Source organism: Tympanuchus pallidicinctus, unplaced genomic scaffold (genome assembly GCF_026119805.1).
Source record: "Tympanuchus pallidicinctus isolate F22 unplaced genomic scaffold, pur_lepc_1.0 scaffold3, whole genome shotgun sequence".
In the NCBI taxonomy this organism is placed as follows: Eukaryota; Metazoa; Chordata; class Aves; order Galliformes; family Phasianidae; genus Tympanuchus; species Tympanuchus pallidicinctus.
Window position 1 is genome coordinate 29178747 of NW_026294747.1, and position 24519 is coordinate 29203265.

At 36.4% G+C, this 24519-nt stretch overlaps 1 long non-coding RNA gene across 1 annotated transcript in view; it reads right to left on the reverse strand.

Annotated features, from left to right (window-relative positions):
* The window catches only part of LOC128086621 (uncharacterized), an 86614-nt gene that overhangs the window by 15362 nt on the left and 46733 nt on the right, over nucleotides 1-24519 (reverse strand). The window contains exon 2 of the long non-coding RNA XR_008209441.1: nucleotides 5875-5960. This is a non-coding gene — a long non-coding RNA (uncharacterized LOC128086621). The remainder of the gene's footprint in view (nucleotides 1-5874; nucleotides 5961-24519) is intronic.

Below are 24519 nucleotides of genomic sequence, written 5' to 3' on the forward strand. Positions count from 1 at the left end.
CATTGCAGTTAGCTATTTTTTTCTGACCAAACATCAGTAGTAGTGGTTTAAATAAGTCTTAAAGAAAAAAACATACAATAAACCAATGTACTCAAGTTTTTGATTATGACATTTTATGTTTGGAAGGTACATTTACATTCTTTTCAAACTACCACTTTTCTAAAGGCCATAAAAAACATCACTGACATTTACAGATCATGATTGGATGGCAAAGCAACTGTATTAGATGTCCACAAAATGCAAAGAATACAAAACGCAATCTTAGAAAACCGTTGTGCTCTGGTGCAATTCTAGAGCAACTTTGCTGGACAGCAGACATCAAAAATGATGCCCAGTGTTCTATTCTAGAAGAACCATGTTACAAACAAAATTGTTTCTGTTTACAGCAAGAACTACACAGAAGCTCCTGGCAAACATGAGAGGCCCTTCATAGCACTGGCTACTCAGAGAGGGAGCTCATCCTGTTTGCAGACAGTCCTAACTAAGGGCCAGAAGTACTTTGAGTTTTACTGCCTACTTTGCTGGGCTAAGTACCAAAGTTTGACCTTTCACATCCAAGAAATTTTTTTGAAATATGTTTTTTAAATAACAGAGAGAATAAGTATACTTTTCCAGAGCACACAGTATTTCCTTAATCATTAGCATTTATCCATCATTGTACTGATGCCATGGCTTGGTTTGTACTTAACACGCCTGTCCAAACTTGATTTTAATTCAATGTGCTTTTATATTCTCCGCACATCTCTAATCTGTTTTACTAAGAAGCACATACAGCACACTCATTTGAAATAAAGCAATGGATCAGTTCAGGTTGGGATAGTGATTCTGACAAACAAAGAAAACATTGCATGTAAACTACTGAAAGTTATTAAACTATTGATGTAAATTTACATCACACAATGTTTTTTTCAGAGTTATTTTTAATATAAAAGTTTGACTTTAAAACCAATGATTTTCCCTCTGCATTTAATTTCCCAAGAGCAGTAAAAATCCTGATTAGTACTGTACATGGGTGGGACTCCTAAGTCTAAAGCTATGTGAAATTCATGACACCCATGCAGTTAATCTTCAGTAAAGACAACGTAGGGTGTAAAATAATTCAACAGACCTGTAGAAAGGCAGGGTGCCATGTGGTTGGATGCACACATTATAGTTCTTGGCACTAGAGCTAAGGGAGTGGTTATTTCATTCTTATGTATTTTATCCTGCTGGGAGATAAATAGAAAGCTTCAGCATACAAGAATAATAAATCTATTGGTGGCAATAAATCTGATATTTTACAGCAGTTACAGTTCTGTTATTAGTTTGAACAAGAGCTGTCTGGAGGTCTTACATTCAGTGGAGATCTGCCAACTAATATGAATCATTAACCCATACAGCTTCCAGGCTATTTTCATTTATGTTTGTATAAAATTCTGTGGCCAGCTAGAGTAAGAGACACTAGTGCACACCCCCAGGATATGAAATGAAGAAATTTTCATAAATGAGTCATAGCTGAGCAGTACTCTTTCCTCTATACAATTTGTTCATCTGCTCTAACACTCCTACTAGAAATGACCAAACTTAAGAAAGAGCCAACGTTTCAGAATGCAAGCTAGTAAAATTGTCAGACTGCTTTCAAAGTCATTTCAGTCATAAAACCTTCCTGGAGTGACACGTATTTTTAAAATCCTTACGTGAGATCTTAAAAATGCCTGAGGAGGCTTCGTCAAACACAGCATTCCTAACCGCAGCACAGAGCTGGAAGTGCTAGTTCTCTGTACAGCTTCAGCTCCCAGCTTTGTCATGTTTCAGCAGAGGTGTGCTGGCTCTTTGAGCGTACATGGATAGAGCAGTAACATTTAGTGCAACAAGCACTACTGTGTTAATATTTAATTATATCACTGTGTATATTTGTGTCTCATCAGAAGCAAAGTCAGTAAAGCATCCAACTAAGCACAGAGAATCTGTGTAGTTATTTACCCAAACAACTATTTTTGTGGTAGGAATTTCCCATATAAAAAAAGGAAAGACTTGGAATCATAACACTGATTTCTATAGCAGTCAAGATGTTTAGACTGGGTGTGCAATTTGGTAGTCACATAGCTTTTTGTTCTGTGCAAGTTCAATACATTTAGCTCCCAGGTTGCTCAGTGCCATTTTTACATGATGTGGTAATTAATTGCTTCTCATGTCCTTATACTGCTTTTTTTTTTTTTTAATGCAATACTTAAGGTCAAGTCAGAACAAAAATTGCACTGCATCAGTTGGCATGACTGGGACAGACAATTTGCCATGGCACATCTGTTAATTTTGTGCTGGTGGGAAATAAATCTTAGACGATCATCTGAAATCACTGGTAAATCAAGGGAGATAAGAAGAAAGACTGAGGAACTGTTAAATTGGTTGGGATTAAATGAAGTTTTACTCCCCCTTGGACTAAATACTTTTCCCTGTTTTTTAAATCTGTACCTATCCTTGAAGAGACCGATTTCTTGGTATTTCTGGGACACGAAAAGACGAAAACATCAGAAACCTGTTCCTATTACAACATGAGCTGTTTTTCATTTCCTTACGAGAGCGTAACCTGGAAAGAGTGGCTTTTTGCCTGAAGCAATATTTTCAGTCAGAGAAATTCATGCAGAGAGAAGAGCTGTTGCTCATACAAATGCAGCTACTAAAAGCACAAGTCTTTGCTGACAGCACACAAAAATCAGTTAAATACGAGGGAACAGAGTCACTTCCCTCTTGGCAAAAGAGTGGGCACACTCTACAGATACTGGGTACACCTCTACTGATCTTGACACACTTTTACCAAAGGGGAGATTTTTCTTTTATCACACTGCACAAGAATCCTAGAAATATCTAAGGGGATTATAAAACATGCAGTTTATCTGCTAGCATTTTCCATAATTTTCCTCTTGGATTTCCATTGTTAGGATATATCCATGTCAATTTAGACAAAGTTAAATAATAGCTGAAAGTAAATACTTCTTCATCTCCATTTTTTTCCATCAGTGATTTCTTAATTGTACAAATTAGATTTTTGGTTGTATATATATAACCAAAACATATATATTGAAAAAAAAATATATCACTCAAATCTTAAGCACAATTCCTGTTTTGTTATTTACAATTTGTGTGTCCAAGTACCACAGAAATCACACACAAGAAATAGTCTCATTGGTAACTTCAAGATTACCACAAGTACATGTCCTGTTGTAATTGCAGGGAAAACAGTTGTGATCTCAGATGCTTCATGTGGTCATTGTTGGCAAAAGGCAACATTTAATGGTAACCATAGCATACTTATTTCAAGTCACTTCACTAAGTATAATGTACTCCGTAAGATATGTTTTGAAGTGAAATCTCAGCTACAAGATCCTTTAGTGTATAATTTCAGTTATTTTCAGTAAAGACTATTTTTGCCTTGTAAGGAGAGAAAGTGCTAATCTTCTTTCACAGCCTTGCATTTTGTTTGTGTAATGTCAATTATTGAAGAGTTTTTGGCTAATGCTACAAAACTTTACAGATAAGCAGGAGACACCTTCCATGCTTGAACAACATAAGATTTAAATTTCACAGAAACCCTGAATTAAGGCTCCTACATTTTATAAAATCCAGTATAAAATATTGATCATGTAATTTTCTACAGGTTTTTTTTGTTTGTTTGTTTTGTGATGGACTTTCATTTTAAATATCCCCCACTTACACTGAGTTCAGTTGACCTGCTCTATGTTTTCTGGTCATTGAAGAATTTGAGCAATTTCTGTTTTTTTTTTTTATCCCTTGGAACACAATAATAATAGAAAATTTATGGATTAAATGAATGTCTAGTAGATTTTGATGTTTTCCCATATCACATACTAAATTGGAGATCTTTAAGAGCAACACTTGGACTACACTCAGTGTTAAAAAACAAATAAACGTACTTTTCTTCATCAAATTTCAAATTTATTCTCTAAGCTTATTGAGACATTCTGTATCCTCATCTATATCAGTAGATCTATACATGGTGCCATTCTATTGTTCTACTGACTTTAAACTACTGCATGTTAGAAACTAATGAATCTATTTGAGCTCTCCATCAGAGAAAAGGGAATATCCATCTGCAATGTTAGTTTGGTGTTTTGAAGGGCCAGGGGAGGCAGAAACTCATTCTTCAACGCTCAATGAATAGAATCATAGAATCACCAAGGTTGAAAAAGACCTAAAAGATCACCCAGTCCAACCGTTCACCTATTCCCAATAGCTCCTACTAAACCATGTCCCTCAACACAACATCCAGTCTTTCCTTGAACACCCTCAGGGTCGGTGATTCCACCACCTCCCTGGGCAGTCCATTCCAGTGCCTGACCACCCTTTCTGAAAAGTAATACTTCCTAATGTCCAGCCTGAATCTCCCCTGCCGTAGCTTGAAACCATTCCCCCTGGTCCTATCACTAATGACACGAGAGAAGAGGCCGAATATTGCCAGGTCAGTGCTATTGAAATATTTTGTGTCTAAATGGACTGTAATGATCACATCAGCAGGAATGTTAACAACAACGATGTATCATCTCAGCAGTGAGCAGTTGGATAAAGTTCATCATATATACACAATTCTATCAGCTGTGTATTTTTTTCAGAGGGAAAGCACTACTTACAATTCCTGTCATGTGTGGCAAATTATTTACTATTTTGATTTAAAAAAAAAAAAAAAAAGAAAAGATTCTGAACACCAAAAATAAATTACAGATATTTTGAAATAATGGAACAGATTGACTTTGAATCATCAGGATGTAGAGTACCTATAAAATATTTCATTTAATACTCATCAAAGTCATTTCATGGCAGTACTGGAAATAGACTAAGTGCACAACAAAGGCTTGTGATTTTTCTTTTTGCTCTTATTTAAAGAATATAAGGCAATATTAAAAAGTTCAGAACATTCCAAATGAAATGTTGACTAAATTTTTATGGCAGAACTTACTCTGAGTTCAGTAGAATGGAAATTTTCCTTAAAGTATCAATGTAACATCTATAGGGAGCATCCTGAAGCATTTGCTTCACTATAAAACTAACAAGTTAAAAACTGCAGCACCAACCACAGGTAGAAAGAGGCATGAAGAACATTATGTCTATTCCAATTTTGCCTATGTACTTACGAATACAGAATAGCCTTTATCTAAATTAGATTTCAGGCGGTACATAGGAGATAATACTCATTTTCAAACACTAACACCAGATCCTTGTTTGCACTGATTTTTATTATTCATGGGTGTTTCTATCTAAATGTAGCCCTTCTTGTATATCCCGATACACAAGACATATTCTGATGTGTTCTGATAGCATTTTGATTTATAGTTATTTAAAGGAGGGAACACTTGTTACTGCCAAAACCATCTCTCTCAGCATGTGTTCAGTGGAGGTCTTTCATCTAATTTTTAGATCACTAGACTGTATTTCATAATGTCTTTTCATCATTTCAAGAAGATCACCAGCAGTGGAGTGAGATGTTCCTTGTACAGACACTACTGATCTTTGGAGGTGCAAAGCACCTGCTGTGAAAAACTGAACTTTACCTTTCATTAACTGCATTGGAGGGAAGGGGGAAAATGTGAAGCACTCAGCACATCTCCAGGACTGAGCTCTAACTTCCATTTAACCTTTCACTTTTCTCCTAAGAGCCTTTCATGAGATGATGAAAACAAGCTGAGAGACAGAGCCTAATAATCACATAAAATTACATGGAATTTCCTCTGACAACCACAAGGTTATACAATCCGGTGACCTAGCTGTATTTATGGAATACAGGAAACCTTTACCTCCTTTCCTTTAGGCTTCAAAAATAAACAATCTTACATAAAAATACACAACTGCCACACTGTGTAATACCATTTTAAAGCATCTTACCTAGTGGTGTCTGCAGCCAAACACGTTAGAGATGAGGAAGAGGAGCCTTCTGTTTTCCCTTAATGTATCTCCTCAGGCACTGTTACCTATAGAGCACAGAAGAGCTCTGTATAAATGAAGTGTTGTTGGAGTACTGAATTGTGAGACTTCTGGCAGTATACAGTGGTTGATTGATCATTTCAGAGATTTGTTTAGAAGAAGAAATTTACAAACTAAATCACTCACAACTTTAAAATAACACCTTTATGCATTATTTCAACAGAAATTAAAGCTATCTGAACTAATTCTGATACCACTCAGTTTACAAAGCAAAACATACAAAGCGCCCAATTTCTGAGGGAAAAAAAATAAGAGAGTCTTAATTTTGCAGCAGTCCAAAGTAACTGCTTCTCCTGGTGATCAAGCCCTGTTCAGAAGCTTAGGAGGAGGGTATGGGCACTGTTTTACTAACACCTGTGAGAACGTAAATATATGTAATTTCATGCATTTACAATCAAAACCGTCTGATTTTTGAATATCAAACGCAGTGTTTAATTAGAAAGAAAGCTGAAATCAGGTATCATTCCAAGAATATATTTAATAATATTCATTATAAAATTTGAGTTGTTTACAGACAGTATAAAATGACAACTATTAAGGCAAATCTACTATTTTTATAATTATATTAAATAATTTGAAAAAAAATTCTAGGATTTCAAATAGGTACAATTTAGGGATGGAATTACAGTTATATTTTTACCATTTTTTTTTTTCATTGGTCTGTATTCAGACTGCTAGATACTAACTTTAATAGATGCTTTCATAATTAATAACCGTAAGGAAGCCTGTGTCCATTAAGAAATAGGTAAAAACTGCCCTACAGTTTAATGGGCTGCTAAACAATCAAAATGAAAATAATGGAAAATATTTTGCCCTGTGATTTCTGCCTGCAATTTTCAGCAGTTTGTTCATGGTCCCTTTGGATGCATGCTATAGTAAAGGGCTTTACAGTGCCTGGATGCGACATCACCTCAAGCTAATCCTTTTTAGTGTTTAAAGAAAAAAAAAAAAAAAAAAAAAGTCTTTACAGCCCAGGGACACAAATGAAAACCACAGTCTAAATTCAGGCTACACTTCCAGTGCCACCCTGACTAGTACGCATATGGTTCTTTCAGAAACCCTGAACTCATAGAAGAACCTCATGGTCCTGGTAAGATTTATCTTTCAAGAAGTTGCACGTAGTACTCAGTGAATTTTAGAAACTGGGAATTTCTGACATTCATTGAAAACTATGTTGAATGCTAGGAATCAGAGACAGAGCACCTTATCTTGGAAAACAACTATTACACACAAGGCAGACTAGAGAACGGAAGTTAATAATAGGTATAAATGCCAGGTGCCTTACAGTGAACTAGCACGTTATGATGATTCTGCCCAGCTCCCCAGACATATCCATGTCTTGATATTTCTACACGTAAGGTCTCTAAACCCTGGAGCTGAATGCTGGCCTGTAAAAGAACATTTTTGTTTTCTGTCTGTGAAAACAAATAACCCTATGAAAACCATATGGCTAACCTATTCAGTATGTTTTTGAAATGTGTGGTTTCTCTTCTCTCAGACATGGCTAGAGAGGTGTCCTTTCAGCATATTACCTCTCCTCCAGAGAGATGTGCAAACACGCCTTTTAGAAAGCAAAACCACTGGGATGAAATGGAAGAAGGTTAAAAACACATCAGTTTTCAGTATCTCTTCACTGACATGCATCTGTGGATGTATTTGTGTATACAATCTGTGTATTAATCAAACTCCCATGATGTTAGCTTACTGAAATTTCCTTTTACCTAACTAAAGTCACCAGAATAAACCACTTCTTCCTTTGTTCATCATTTGCCCAAATTTCTGTGCAGTTCCATCAATATTTTAAGAACTTCTTGCTATTCTTGGGCATATACACAGTACTTTCGTATTAATATATAGATAGGCAGAACTGTTTCTTTCGTGAAATTTTTCAAGAAAAGAGCCAGTGGTATTAGCATGGTATTGCTTAGCTGCACAAATAATGGTCAGTAGCATGGCATTTTTTTTTTTCTTTTATGTTTCTAGTGCAAAGACTTCACAGTCATTTAGTATTTTTTCTAAATCAAAGTGTAATGGATGATAAAAAATTGTCACTGTTCACACTTAACACTTGAAATGTCAGTCCAGTAAACCTAGCACGCAGAAAGCCATACTAAGTGCTGATAAGAAAGTACACTTGCATTAAAGTCAGAATCATTATTACACTCATTGAAGCCTACATTCTGCAGTATTTGCAATAGTCTTAATACCTATTGTACAATCAATAGATGTACAACCAATAAGTGTACAGAGGTTAGGCTAAATAGGATCATCATGGTGGAAAGATAATACATGAAAAATGCTCACTGATGTTGTAGGCTCGCAATAAACTCCACAAGGAGCAATCTCCAGAAAGAGATCTTTCCTCAGTGGCAGTCAGCACCTAAATGGGATCTAGAGGAGGTGTAGTCAGGTTCCACCCCTTCTAGTAGCACAGGTGAATTGCCTTCACCTGTGCTCCCATGGCTGACTCATTGCTCGCCTCAGGTGGTCAATCAGAGGTTCAGGCCATGATCAACAGTTCCCATACACCCATGTATTTAACATTTGAAAGCTACTGAGAATGCGAGACCCTTTTAGGGCTAGAATTGTTTGTCAACAGAAGCACTTTTAAACTGAACTTAGATATTTTTACTCTTTTATAAAATTGACTGTCCTTTGTAAATCAGTGCAACTTCAGAACATCTAGTCACAGTGGTTGAAATGACTAAGTCCAGCCTCAGAAAAATGCGAGCAATATGTAAAAAGGATAACATACCTATTCCCGCTTAATATCCATGCCAAAATTTTTCTGACTTGCAATAAACATAAGCTTTAGAATGTCTGATCATTATGAAATGCATCTTACCCTTCAGATTATCTCATTACCTGTAATTTGAATATATTGAATGTAGTTGAATGTACATAATAAGGAAATATGCTTCTCCTCTATATCCTAATAAATCAAGCTTGTGATATATCTAGAAACTGGTTCGGGATTCATACAAGGAGCATCATCTTTTTTCCCAGCACTGATTTCAAAGTGTTTAAAATTATACACTATTTATTTCATTTTTATGTTAAAGGATGAGTGATATAAAGTATAAATTTGAGCAAAGATGGTAAGATAAGAAGTCTTACTCCAAACCTCCAAAATCAACAGGAATGTTGCCATTGGAACTGAAGCAACTCACGCTCTCTAGGATATAGCACATTCAGTGATGGCAAAATAAGAACGTTTTAATGGTACAAGGTACCTTCCTTTGAAAATAAGTATATTTTAAATGTAAGCTAAATATCTTCCACATACATATTGTATATTGTAAATATTTTCTTATCAGGATTCTCCGGAATTTACGCAGTGTGATTCAAGGAGAGACAAACACTGAAACAAATTCAGTAAGCATATTATAAAGCAAGTTTAAGGTGAGTAACTCTGAAGCTTCTGATCCTTTTCCCTTCCTTCCTTCTCTATATGATCAACATTGACAAGGACTCAGACCATAACAATAGATCTTTAGATCTCAGCTTACAAAGGTCAATACCTGTGAACTATGCAAGACATTAGCACAGTCTTCAGACTTGGACTTTCTTTGACCACTAGTCTTTGACCTCTTCTGAGATGAAAAGAAGAATGCCAACAAGTTCTAGCAGTGATAATCCTTTCTACAACACAGTCATCTGAAATCACATAGAACCTTGACAGAGCTAATCTACCATTAAAAATTTTGGTCATTTTCACGCTGTGCTAAATTTGAAAAGTCCATGTTCCACTAAGAAAAAAACAAGCATCAACCCTTTGCAGTCTAAAATCCTCCGAATTCACAGAGTCATCTTCACTCAAGGAAAAAAAGCAAGTGAAAATTCAGAAGTTTCCAAGGAGCAATCAACATTTTTGTCACTGACAAAAGCTGCCACTGCAATGACAGAATCAAATTTGACTTGAAAAGAAGAAAATATTGGATGAAGGCATGGAATAATTCAATATATCTCAGTTTTCGCACCTCACTTTCATTAAGCAAAAGCTTTTACAATCTAATGGATTCTATCAAGAGTGTGAATTGTATTAATCTTCAGTACAGGGCAGACTTGGGTCCCATACTAGTAGCAATCACCACAAAGATGTACAAGCAGTTGAAATAAGATAAGCATTTGATTTTCAGTATAACATGAAGTTAATTGCCAGCTATTATTGTTGTCTCCACGTCAACCTTGCTGAAATAAACAGGACACATGAAGTGTCTTCCTAACAATCTGTATTCAAAAAACAATTGCTACAATTCACAGATCATTTAATGACTTTTTCCACAGGGAAGCAAAGACAGAAAGCTTGGCTCAAAGTTACTAGATGTGACCATCTAGTTTAAATGAAAAGAATTTAAAAGAGAAGAATAGAATATAAGAAGTATTTTATGAGCTCTACTTTGAATTCTGGCAAACTGCTTTACGTTACTGTATTTTTATGTGAGGCAGAGTGCTGTCTTTTATATATATATTAATATTGCTCACTGGATTCTTTTAGTTCCATGAATGGGTGAAATTATCTATATATTAATAACCATCTACCTATACTCTTAAATAATAACACGCCTTCTTTAAGTATTCTCTTGTTCAGAATACTAGTAAACAGCAACCGTGGTAGATCCCTCTCAAGATTCCCAACAGGAGGCCCCAACCCTAGCCTGAAATTTTACTTTTAGCAATGAGAAATAAGTTAATCTCTCTAACTCCAACCAGTAAGCTGTTAAAAAGGGGCAAGTTTTTCTTTGAAATAGTACTTTGTGCTTTTCATGGCGCAAGTACGTGGCACATCACCATTCTCACAATCTCCACCTACAGAACTCACGAACCTAGGACCCATTGATTCAGTAAAGGCAAATGGTTTCAAGTTTATCACAATGCTCACAAGGAACTGTTCACAGGAGATATTATGCACTCCCTCCAATTTCAGCTCTTACTAGTGATGTATGCAATTACAAATTTTATGACTTATACATCAATTGAATGATTTCTAACACTTAATGTCATAAATACATTGATTTTATTAGCCATAGCAGGAGTTTTACTAAAGAAATAGCAACAAACATACATTAAATTTGATAAAATATAAAGTAGTGGATGCGCTTAAAGATAACAGCAGTTAACTGCAGTTCAGACTAATTATCTCCTATGGATGAATAGGAAACAGTATCCTTGATATTGTTATTAATTCTTCACATAAAAGCAGGGGGGGAGGGCACCGCAGAATGATGTGCAAAAATTTCCTGTTTAAAAAATAATTCAATAGAACCCAAGGTTTTCATTTATATTTTAAATTATTTTGCATTTTTAATCCACCTTTTTATATATTTTTGTATTTTCTTAATAGGATTTGTAAGATGAGATTTTCTTTGTTTTTTTTTTTCCTCAGAAAAATATTCAGTCTGGAAGAACAAATGAAAATAAAAGATCTTGCTGTATTAGCTAGTAAAAAATAAACCCTGTAACTCCTTGCTACAGGATTGAAATCATTTGCATCGATAGACCATCATGTTATAGCAAGAAATAAACAGTAGTTCTGGAGCAAAGGCATAGGATTTCAACAAAGAAATGATCATCTAATTAAACAAACCACTGCATTTCTCTAAACTGTTATGGAACACACTTTATAAGGTTTGTCCAATGATTATTACGCTATCCTTTTTGAAAGCATCAACATTTTGGAATGCAGAAGAAATTTTATAGAATCACATAAAGGTTGGGAAAGACCCTTAAGATCATCTAAGTCCATCCATCACCATACCCACTAAACTTAAAGTGCCACATCTATCCTGTTCTCCCTCCATGGATGGATACTAAACCATCTCCCTTGTTCCAATGCATTACCACTCTTCCCGAGAAGCATTTTTACCTAAAATCCAACCAGAGCCTTCCATGGAGCAATTTGAGACCATTAACTCTCATCCTATCACCTTTACCTGGGACTTTTCCCAGGCCAAACTCCACCTCCAACCTCCTGTCATTGAAGAGAGTAATAAGGTCTCCCCTGATCATCTTCTTCTCCAGTTCCATCAAATGTTCCCCATGAGACTTGTGCTCGAGTCCTTTCACAGTTTTGTTGCCCTTCTTTGGACACACTCAATATCTTTCTTATAGTGAGAGGCACAAAACTAGACACAGAACTCAAGGCGCTGCCTCACCAGTGCTGAGTACAAAGGGATAATGACCTCCCTAGTGCTTCTGACTACACTGTTTCTGAGACAAGCCAGCATGCTGTTGTCTTTTTTGGCCACTTGTGCACACAATACATTGCTGGCTTATGTTCAGCTGGCTGTTGACTAGTACCCCCAGATCCTTTTCCTCCATGCAGCTTTCCAGCCATTCTGCCCCCCAAGCCTGTAGCACTGCATGGGGTTGTTGTTACCAAGTGCAAAGTGCAAGACCCAGCACTTGTTCTTGCTGAAGCTAATCACATTTGCTTCAGCCCATAAATCCAGCCTATCCAGACAAAACAAACAAACAAAAACACTACCAAAAAAATTCAGAAGATAACAACTTTGTCTCGGACTATATACCATAAACAGTACAGAACAGAGATGCCAGCCTAAGATACCTTGGGCACTCATACTTAAACACTGGAACCAAAAACCTTTTCCAAAATGCAGATGCAGGACTCAAAACACACACAACAGCATCAGGAAAACACCAAGTCCAGAATTCTCTGTTGGGTATAGGTGCAGTTTTGGACTTTCCATACTATAAAGGTCACGCAAAATACTCAGGAGGACAGGCAGCAGTATCTGATTCAGTGACATAATTTATCCATGGCCACAGCATTGTTGATACTCACCTCACAGCCCCAGCCAAAGGCAACAGGCAGTCCACCTGTTCAGGGCCCTCAACACGTTGAGTGGGAGGAATCCTTGCTTTGGGAATTAATGAAACCAAGAAAAATATTTGTACAAAAAATTCTTACACATAAAATGGGCAGATTTGGGTCACTGTTGAAATCAGTGAGTCATCTGGATTTGTAATTTGCCATGAAATATTCTTGGATAAAATTGCATACTCAGAGAAGAGATGATAGATGGGAGCATGTGTGCTTTTCTGTAAATACAAATCTGGAAATCAGGACATAGTTGAAGAATCTGCTGGCTACTAACTCTGAATTGAAACAGAAAGAAAAGCAGAGGTCATACTTTTTTTCTTAAAAAAAAAAAAAAAAAAAAAAGGAGAAAAAAAAGCATACAACAGCAGAACAAAACAAAACACAAAAAATGAACAAAAGACGACCCACACGACCATGACAACAACCTATTTTAATAGTATTAGAAAAAGAAATATTGCAATGCAGGTGTTACTTTACAAAATCATAGACTAATCTGGATTGGAAGAGACCCATAAGGATAAGTGAGTCCAACACCTGGCTCCACATAGGACCACCCAAAAATCCTCATAAACCTCCAGGAATATCAGACTCTAATGTATTCTACATTTTTCACAGTGAGGGACAGGGACGTTGTGAGGTCTCAGCCTCATCTTCTTGTGTCCCTCAGTCTGCACTGCATGCTTTTGTGCTGGCTAGAAAAGATTATCTGAATGGTATAGCACCATAAAAGGTGTCTACTCCTTTGGGAATATCAAGACATTTTTAAAAGGGCTTGATTCACTCATCAGTATTTGTCTAACCACCCATAGGAACTCAAATGCCCAAGCTGTTTGCCTGCATTATTGGTAGGAGAAATGGGTGGTCTGTGGGAAGCTGGGGTACTCAGAAAGATAGGTGTGCTAAAATTCCCAGTTGGTGCTGCTGGCTGTCACAGAGCTCTGCAGCAGGTACAGCAACTGGAGAAAAAAAAAAAAAAAAAAAAAAAAGGCTTTATTGATGGCAAGGTAGGTGCTGGGAGAATTTATGCTCTGATAGCTCTAAGAAGCAGATGCATGAGAGTTTTATTACTGAAAGAGGCACTTTATTTCTAAATTACAGACATACCTGCCCTTGTGAATCTAGCCCACGCTAGACAAATTTTGGGCCTTTTTTCTTTGAAATCATTTATGAATATCAGTATTGCCAACAATCTTTCTGGGGGCACTGAGTTATAAATTTTAAGCAAATTCAATTAAACTAAAGCCCCTTTATTCCTAGCAAAAAATAGCTGAGTTCTTGAGTAACTAACTGAAGCAGATACTGAAAATAGTATTTCTCCTAGTCAATGGGATTGTATGTATGTTCTGTTTCATACAATCCGCACTGGCTTCCAAGAAAAGACAAACAACTTCACACAGTAAGAAATCCCTTAATTGGGTTAGTGATAGAGAAGGCAATGCTGGTGCATTGCTGCAGCAGCAATGTGTGAATTTTCTATTCAATACAGCAACAGTGGTCTACTTATTCGGCTTATGTGCATAATTAGTAGTAAAATAACGTGTTTTTTTTTTTTTTTTAAACATACAGTAGTTATTCTTTATGGGTCTGGATTCTGAACAAAAATATTTCCTTTAGACTTTGAGTAATGCTTTCTTCAGGTAAGCTTTGGTAAATGCCATAAAAATTATAAATCTGGAAACCTGGGAAGTATAGAAAGGGGAAGGAAATTACCTCAATTTGGCAGGAGATACAATGATACTTTCTTTAAATAAAATGTATCCTCTGTCCTTAAGAACCCCTTACAGACTGTTTTAACATTCCATTGTAGCCTGTCACCTACCCTTGCTGTTGCCAGGCCCACAAGAGGCAGCTGACTGGATGGTATCTGAGTTTACAAAGAGCCTATATTTACTTGTTGTTTTTCAGTTCTTTGAGAATATGTGGTAGTTTAACACCTTTCTGATTTAGTCACGAATGCTCTTTTACTTACAAAAGCAAAGTAGGCCATAATGGAGTATCCATAGGTAGCAGGAGCATAGCTAAAGATGGAGAATATTACATGCCAACAAAACTGCAATTTAACTGGATGCATTACCTACCACATTAGCTACTTCCCCCTCCACCATGCTATTCTTAAAAAACTCACAACAGAAAACAAACAAAAAAAACCCACCCAAACCAAACAAACAAATCCCAAAACAATAAGATCACCGAACCAAAACAAACAAACAAAAAGCTTTAAGAAAAAAAAGCTTCTTCGCTCCTTCTGAATGGAAACCCTGGGGGAAAACCTATGTTTGACATCGTTGATATTCTTAGAGATTCTTAATAGTGTGTTATACTATGAGATAGGAACTGTATAGGTAAAAAGTGGAAAAGCCAATTGCACAGTTGATGTTAATTACTATAACTCTGCATAAAATAGGACCTACAGTTTGATCTGAGATGACAAATGTATCATCAGGGATCACTAGTCTGATGTAATGTCCAATTTTTCTGAGAAGAATTCAAAATCAACAAAGCACATATCAGATCAGTATAGAACTAGTTAACTGACAGACCTCACATCACAGTTGTTCTTAAGCATTCTTTCTCCAATTAAGATATTTCTAACAAGGTTTTGAGTGGTCTTAGATCTTTGCTAAGTACTGCTCAGTATCTTTAGTAAACTGAACCAAAGAAAAAATATATTTCTAGTAGGCCCTGAACACCTAACTCAAGACAATTTTAAAATATCCTGTTTTTGCACCTATTCTTTACATGCAATAAGCCAACATATCAATTTGATATTAATTAGTTCAGATTTATTGCTCTATGAGAAGATTTAGAAGTTGTTTTTAAATTAAGATTCAACCAATTGCCATTCTCCTAATTACACTCACTAGCAATACTTCTCATGCCTAACTTTCCTAACAAGAAAAAGTCACCTTTCTCTGAACTCCTCACTTGTCTATGCGGGTAATTAAAACACTCAAGTATAAAGTTGATCTGACAAACTCCGTTGAGAACATGTGTGCTGTAATTTCCCTGAATCCCTTAGTGCAGGACAGAGTGCTGGCTAAGCCCAAAGGTTTATCAAAACACAGTGATAAATCCCAGATGTGATCTCAGCTTTTAATGCTTTCTGTTTTGTTAATGTCTCCAAAACCACTCATGGGATTTTTGTTGGGTGTTTTCTTTCTTCCCCCCCCTCCTTTCCCAAATTCAAAGTAAATTGGTCTGGCTTCTGGTATCTGGCACAGTGGCATATTTCCTCTCAACAACTGTAAGCCTGTCTGGAAAACAGAACAACATCTTTGAGATGGGGTGTTTATATGGGCAACTTTGAGCCACTGAAATGAACGTGGCCCCACCTTCAAAGAGACTCCAGGGCACTGCTTACTTGATGAAAGAATTAACTGTTTAGGGTTGACTTGATTTACATGGAAGCAGCCAGCTCATTAGCTGAGCTGAGCGCAAGTAACTGAATGTAATGCACATGCAGATGTTTTCCTAGCTACTTGATGTTAATGCTGCTGCAGCTTTCTTCAGGGTAAACGTACAAAGAGAGCAGTGATAAGGCCTTGCAGAATCTCCAACAGCTGAAGGAGAGCAAGCTGTTGAAAAGATTTACATCAGGGCTACTGAGGTCAAAGAAGTCAAAGTAACCAAATCTTAGTGGCAAATAAATAGGATTGCACTGTATATGATTGCACATATAGGACTGAAGTGTTCACATATTTTACAGAAATAATAATTTAAAATGACAAGGGGTAAACAGAGAACTTGGCATCCACTGATCCTGAAGAAATCTACTTTTTTTTTTTTTTTTTTTTTTTTAAGTTCTCTAATGCCTAAGCTACATGTAGATCTGTACCTAGTTATTATATGTAAGCCTGTTCTTCCAGAAGTAAGTTTTCAAATATTAAATTCAGGTAAGCCATATTTCCTTCATCACCAAAAAACGAGTTCTTCCTGACCAATTGCTTTTAATATGCTGTTCTTTCCTTGAATAAGAGAGTTTAAAATAACAATTCAATGAATATTTGAAAAGGTATTCATAGTACCCAGGAAAAAAAACATCACTCAGTAAAAAAATGAAAATGGATAAAATTTAATTAATGTAATATTAGACTGTTCATAACATGGAAAATGTTTCCTACTCATCACATCTTGCATTTTAAAGCTACTTTTTGATGCCTCTCATTCACAAACATAATTAGAACTGCACCTAAATATCTTTTCTCATCTAGAAAACCTAATCAGAGCTTTCTGTTATGTTTTTCTTGGCTTAGTCTCAAATCCTCACCACAGGAGTAAAGATTAATCAACCTGCTTTTCCTCTGTTCATTAATTTAGTTATTTTATTCATATAGTCTGTGGGGAATCTGACAGTCTTATTTCCAACACCCATCTTCCTTCCTCTCCTCTTTGTCATCTACTGCTATATTTTGCATCATACAGTCTTCTAGATTAGGATTATATTTATATTAGATTTGTAAATGAATTTGTAAATGTATAGTGAACCATTGTACTTTTATTGATTTAGAATGATATAGCAAACAATGTAAGTTGAATAGTGTATATACGTATACATGTATGCTTAAACATATTTATTTCAAATTCAACGGCTTCTGTTTCTGCTGAGAGATAGTTATGGGCTGCTTTCATTTTCAGAATGACTTGAATCTATGAATATCCAGCATTAATAAAACAAAAATCATAGTGGTTGGACTGTTAAAGAGGGAGATGGCAAACTTGAGAAAACAACAGAGCATAGCCATGACTTGTGGTAACCACTGTATACCCCAAGGTCTTTCCCACACTAGAGACAAACAACGCACAGAAGTCAATGCCAGTTATTTGTTTCCAGTGACAGGAAAAGATAATGCCCAGGTGAAAATATTTTAGACCCTAAATTTCAATTCCCAAATTGGTCATTCAACTGCAGCCTTGTAACTACTTTTCATATGGCACATTCAGAGCATTTAGTCAGAGGTCCAATGGTCATAAAAAACTACTGTACCATTCTTTGTGCAAAACCATCTCTACATTGCATGCGTCTTGGATGCACAGTCCCTCTGAAGTGTCCCCAAAGACACTACAGATGTCATCCGTTAATGCCTGACATTCCTTCTTAAGGCCAGTATCTCATCTTTGTAGATGGGCACAAGCCAAATCATTCTTCTGTTTCCCATTGCCTAGCATAAGAGACCCACAGAGAAAGTTGGGTTTTTTTTGTACTGTAGAGGAGTATTTCTTAAAGGGGAGTTGCAATGAGTTTCTCTGGTATCACTGAATCTGGGATTGAGGTAGAGTATAACATGATTTTATCTAAATGTGAAGAATAGAGGCCAGTTATGCTAGATCTTTTTTTACATGCCAAGTTCGCAGAGCCTCTTCCATGTTGCTGCCCCATATCCTATCTATACATTCATTCAAATTAAAAGAAAAAATAGAAACCCAGATCTCGTCTATTTTCTTCACTTCCCTGTCATGAAAATCAATGTTCATCTTCTCATTATCCCACACTAGATAGACTTCCACAAAAGCATTCTAAATTAAGAACTTTGCATGAAGTTAGGTTTCACAAGTATTTGTTGGCCAGTCCCACAGCTGAGTGAAGCATTTTGTTAATGATTTTCTAAAAACACATTGTTCTCATTGTTCTATTCATTAATTCTTAAATAGTTAAGAAAAAGAGACAAATATTTTCCCCTACAAATTAAGCTTAGTGCATTTTGGTCCTCAAAAGAATATGACCTGGATAAGTTGAAGGCATTTGAAGGAGAAAAGGTGAGATGGCTATCAAGGTTACTAAGAAGAAAAGGAAAATCTGAGGGTCTAACGTAAGGAAAAATGACATTTTAACACGATCAACAACATGCATAAGGAATGATAGACTATAGTTCTGCCTACTCCTTAGCCATCTACCTGTACTTCTTTAGCTCTCTCCCATACTGCCTGCCCATCCAATTGCCTTTTGAATATGTGACTGTTATTATGGTTATGGCTGTCTTGGATATATTTTCAGGCACAGAATAGCTCAAATGTGTGGGAAGGCTGTAATTAGAGAGCATGTTAGAGAGTCAAAAAAAACCTATGTCTTTGCCACAGAATCCTGCTCCAAAAAGTAAGTTCTTACATATGTGCTATATGCATGTTCACAGCCTTTTTATTTCTTAACAGTCCTTCTTCCTCATCCAGTTGTGAAGGAAAAATACTAAAAATATTAAATAAATGTGCACAGATATGATAGTCTGTTCAGATACTCAAAATACTGTTGGAGAAAAATTCTTTTCAAAAATTCTATGGTGGAAAGTATTTTTCACGGGAACGAAAATAAGTATTTCCTCTAGAAAATAACTGTCAAATGGCAATGGATTCAAAGGACGACTGTGCTAAAATTGAAAACTAAAACCTCTATTCTGCTTCCCAATAAAGTTCTATTTATCTTCCACAGTTACAGGGCTAGGCTAAGATTTCATTATACTGTGAAACAAGAAGCATCCTTGCATTAGAAACCTTCATAATGGAAAGATGATATTTTTCTAACAACTCTGACTTAAGCATATTGATGAGATTATAAATTTTCATGTTTAAAACAACAAAGACCTTTTTCTAATTTGGATGATGCTATCCAAGTGCCCTATCTGCTTAATGACACAGAAAATTAGTGTAGAACTTAGAATATGCAGTCGCTCTTGTCCTCTCCCCTTATAATTCCCTTTCACCCTCACCCTTCTCATGTCTTTTCTCATTCATTTCTTATCCCTTTACTCAAAAGCCTTTAATGTCTTTAACCTTTCAACTTCACCTTTTATTCCTCCCTGAATTTGGACTGGGACCATGGCTAAAACATGCAAGTAGTTTATAATTTCCTCTCCTTTTTTTTCCTTGTTTAAATTTTCAACTTCATGTTGCACATTCAGGAGCACTGCTCTCAATGAAGTTATTCATAAAGCATTCTGTGTTTAGATTTGTAGTCACAGCGCTGGCTGCCTCTCTGTCTCAGAAATGGTGGGTCTTAATAAAACTCCTGACTGAAGATTCTAAATTCCTTGATGGAAGAGCTGTTTTGTACCATGTGTTTGTATGGCACCTAAGAGAATCAGAGTCAAAGTCAGGTTTTCTAACTTTCTTCTTGCTGTTTATATTGTTAGTAATATCAATAAATATAAATCCTAGCAAAAATATTGGAGAAGGCATAAATTCTTTTGCTCGCATATGGATTATGAATAAAGAGTATTTTTATATGTTCATTTACTTGCTTGTTGCATAGAAGACAGCCTCATGTCCTAGAACATCCAGCAGAACAGTCAAAATCCTGAACTTGTGGTTATTCTTACTACTCTTTTTTTTTTTTAATTTCATTTTCTTTCTTTACATGATGTAAGCAAGTACAAGATACTATAGTAAAAAAACAAAAATACCCTCTAGTTTCAAAATTCATATTTAGCCTGTCCAGTTTCCCATAGCCAATAAAATATAAAAAATAAACTATACTGTCTATCTTCTTGATTCTCAGCAACGTTATTACTGTAATCTGACAGATATTCTTAAGCAAACAAAATTACTTCAATCCTAAACTACACTTTCCAACAGTGGGAACCACTTTTCTCACTCAAGGGCTGGGCATTCAGCTTTCACATCTTGCAGCAAACTCTCAAATGAAACTTCATAATTTCTTACTTGCTTTCTGTAATAGCAGGCCCAAGGTAAAAATAACATTACACTTCACCTATCAGAATTTCAGAAATATAAAGCAAATTTGCATGCATAGGAAAAGACAATTCTGAATATTACACTGCATTTCTCAGTATCACATGCCTGTTCTAGAGATCCTCTGATAACTAATGGTAGCTCTTACACAGACCTTCCACAGCATTCCTCCATAACTCTTCTTCACTGTTTTACTATACAGGCAAAGAAACACAAAACAAGGAAACAAACAGTTTTTTCCAAAAATTCTATTTTTCTGTCATTTTCTCAAATTCATCATTTGAGATCACATTTATCATTGTCATTTACCTTCACTCAGTTATTTCCATGGTGAATAAGCACTGTAATTTGCAGCTAAAATCATCTGAATATAGCAACTTACATAACAGCAGTTATGAAATTACTAGCCTGTCAATACATTTGTAATAGATGTTGAAATGTTGAGAAAACCCAAAATTGAAATGGTTCTGTGCACACTCAAAAGCAAAACTGCAGTTTCCTGACAATTTTGGAAATACTATTTAATTCTTTATCTTTTTGTAAGTAGTGACACATTTGGAAACCACATCTTTCATTCTTGAATTCTCCTTAGATTCCAATTCCAGTGCTTAAACTTCAGTATTTATTACAACTGTGATTAAGTACATCATTAAGAACATAATATTAAACACAATAATTTTAAGGAAAAAAAAAAAACTCAAACAAAAAGACCATTTTGAATGCAGAGATCAATCAAAAGAAGCAGAGCTACAGATCAAAATCACTGAAATTTGAATCCTTTTTTGAAACTGGGTGGCCTATGCCTAATACTGTGTTTTGTGTTTTGGTATGGCATTTGCATGGTTTTTGCAGTGAGACTCAATATATTATTGCAAGTTAGCAGGACTTAGTCAAATGGAGAAACACATTCCATTTCCTTCTTTTCTTAGCCTATAGTTTCCTACAGTGTCACTTGTTTTTGCTCAGAAAAACCAAAATATGCCTGGAATTGCAATTTGGAAAAAATTTGTAGATTTGTGGTAGTAGTGGCATTGACTACATGCCATAAAGCTCTTTAATGAGCTTCACCATCTCCAGATCAAGTTCTGCAATGAATGCAATTCGATCCCCAAAGAGCTCTTTTCAGAAACCATGTAGCTTTAAAGGGCCACATATAATATATTAACTCTATTTTGATGAAAAACAAATCTGCTAGATATTTAACAGACTACATCCTGAAGTAAAAGCTGGTATATGGTGTTGATCTTGGCAAAATAGCCTCAGCCTCCTCAGAAGGTCTGATTTCATATTACCACTCCCTTTCAGTAATAACGAACATTGGGCTATCATAAACGTTATATGCAGGAAAATATAGTATATGCAGGAGATATGTTAATCTTCCCATGCAATACAATGACAACCATTACTATAAATCAAAGCAGTGCCACTTAGAACTATGCAACTACCCCAAGTCATATCAAATCAGGCCTTCAGACTGCTATTTACTTCCTAGAGCTAGATGAAATGTGTGATAGCACATATCGTTCTTCTCATATTAAGCCAAAATATTCATAGAGACCTGCTTGGGTAAGTGACAAATGTCCTCTTCTGAATCTAAAGAAAAGGGGAAAAAAAAAGCAGAAAAGGGATGATGGAAGAGGATCCATTCTCAAAAAAATCTGTCAACACAAGACAGTCCTTAAGGAAATGAGTTTGATAAAAACAGATGGCTGAGATGAAGAACTCTGTCCTAATGCCCTAAACTCAGCAACAGTGTGTGAGGGAGCAAGGGCTGGCTACAATAATATGTATATGGTGTCTCCATAGCGCGAATGTAAACAGGTGATTGAAAGAGAGCTCATGATTTTGTGATTAACTGCACCTACATGTTCTCTGCTAGAAGACTCACTAACCTGTCAAGAGCATTGCTGAGTTTGATGCTGAAACATAATGAAGCATGAAATAGCTTCATTTACACGTTGTTCTCCTTGCCTATAATTATTTCTGGCTTGCGACATAGCAAAGACGTCTCTGCCAATTTGTGATTGAAATAAACAAAGTAGAGACTACTTCTAAACAGAGCACTTATGATGGTTACTAATACCTCACCCTTTCTTAAACCAGTAATTGTAGCTCAAAGAAGAAATTTGAGTCTTTAAGGGTATATAATAACTGTGTACCTGCCTATTGTCTGCAATCTTGGCTCATAATCGGCCTCTGAGGAAGAAAATTTAAACTCCTGTATCCTACTGAAATACATTTGAAGCCTATTGTATATAGACACCTATATTAGTTCCCTGCATCCCTTTTTAAGAAGAAACAGTGATGCCCACGGTCAGAGGGCGGTGAGGCACTGGAAAAGGTTGCCCAGAAAAGCTATCGATGCCCCATCCTTGGAGGCATTCAAGGCCAGGTTGAATGGGGCCCCTGGACAGCCTGATCTGGTGGGTGGCAGCCCTACCCATGACAGGAAGGTTGGAACTGGATGATCTTCAAGGTTTTCTCTAACACCAGCATTTCTACGATTCCACAGTTCTCAAAAAACCCCTAAAGAAACAGGTTCTATACATTTCATATTTTGCTAATTTTGCACATCCATCAGTGTAGTTGTGTGCAGTCAGTACGTGCTCACATGAGCATACTAATCTAGAGAGCCTAACTTACTGTATAATCAATGAATATTAAGATGTTTAATTATGAAATAAACAAGAGAGTTTGACAAAGCAGACTATAAAAACAAAAAGAGAATAAATAGAAGGCTTACCCTTATCCTGGGCTCACTCACAAAACTCCAGCAGAGCCAATCTCCAGAAGAGATCCTTCCCCACTGGCAGCCAGCTCTCAAATAGGTCTAGGAGGGGTGCAGCCAGGCTCCACCTCTGCCGGCAGCACAGGTGAATTGCCTTCAGCTGTGCTCCTCTGGCTGACTCATGGCTCGCCTCAGGTGATCAATCAGAGGTTCAGGCCGTGACTCAGCAGTTCCCATACACTTACATAGATATTATTTGCAGTATCGCTGATCTCAAAGTGTCAACAAAAGAGACAAACTACACAAGAAATGCATGTCTCCCATAGGTGTGCTTGCACCTGTACAAGTGTTCTGCCCCACTATCAGTAAGGTTGCTTTTGCTGTTTTGAAGGGTGAAGCCTTTGCAGTTCCACTGTCCATCAGAAGGATGCCAAAGGGCAGGATTGTTGAAATGCATAGGGATTGCCTTTGCAACTCACAAGAAGCATCTTCACACTATCAGATGCTGTTCAGGTGTTTTGTTATAACAAACATCTTTATTCTCCTTACCATTACTTTCTCCCTCTTTGTCCTTTCTTAACTATGTTGAACAGCCTTTCCATCTGCACTAAAAAAGGAAGATCTCAAACAGTCAAGTTGCCTTCCTTCTGATCCAATCTCTCAGAACACATTTTAGTCCTAGAGGAGGAGAATGTGTTAGAGGATGCTGGCAGCTTGGAGTTCAGTTAGAGTTTCAAGCCAGCCACAGGCTACAGACATAGTTTAAATTAAAATGCTGGCTGGGAATTTAGGATAACATACAACCTCTATTCATCTACAGATGAAAACCTAACTATAAGCCATGACTGCTATTTTTCTACTTCCATGGCGGCAGCTAATAAGGCCTTGTTCTTCCACAGTCCAATTACTGTCCCTAGTTTTAATTCTCCTTTTGTATATTTTGTTATAAATTACACAACAGGTTTACTGAAGGCAACCATAAGCAGCATGAAGCACTTCTACTATTGCCTTAACTTTTCTGCTCTCTCCTGTGCAATCTCCTAGTTCGTTTTCACTCAGACACAGACGACCACACGCTAATGGCTTGTCACTGAGGAATTAAATTCCTCAAGTATATTCTTTGAATACATTAATTTTAGCAGGTTGGTTTTTTTAATAGGGAAAGGCTTGTCATTATTTACAAAACCACACAGTGCATAAAAGCACTAGCTGATTTTTGACTGAGATAAAAAAATGCAATGGATTTGGTTATGCATAATTCTAGGCCACCACAGAACAAAGGTATACTAGGCAG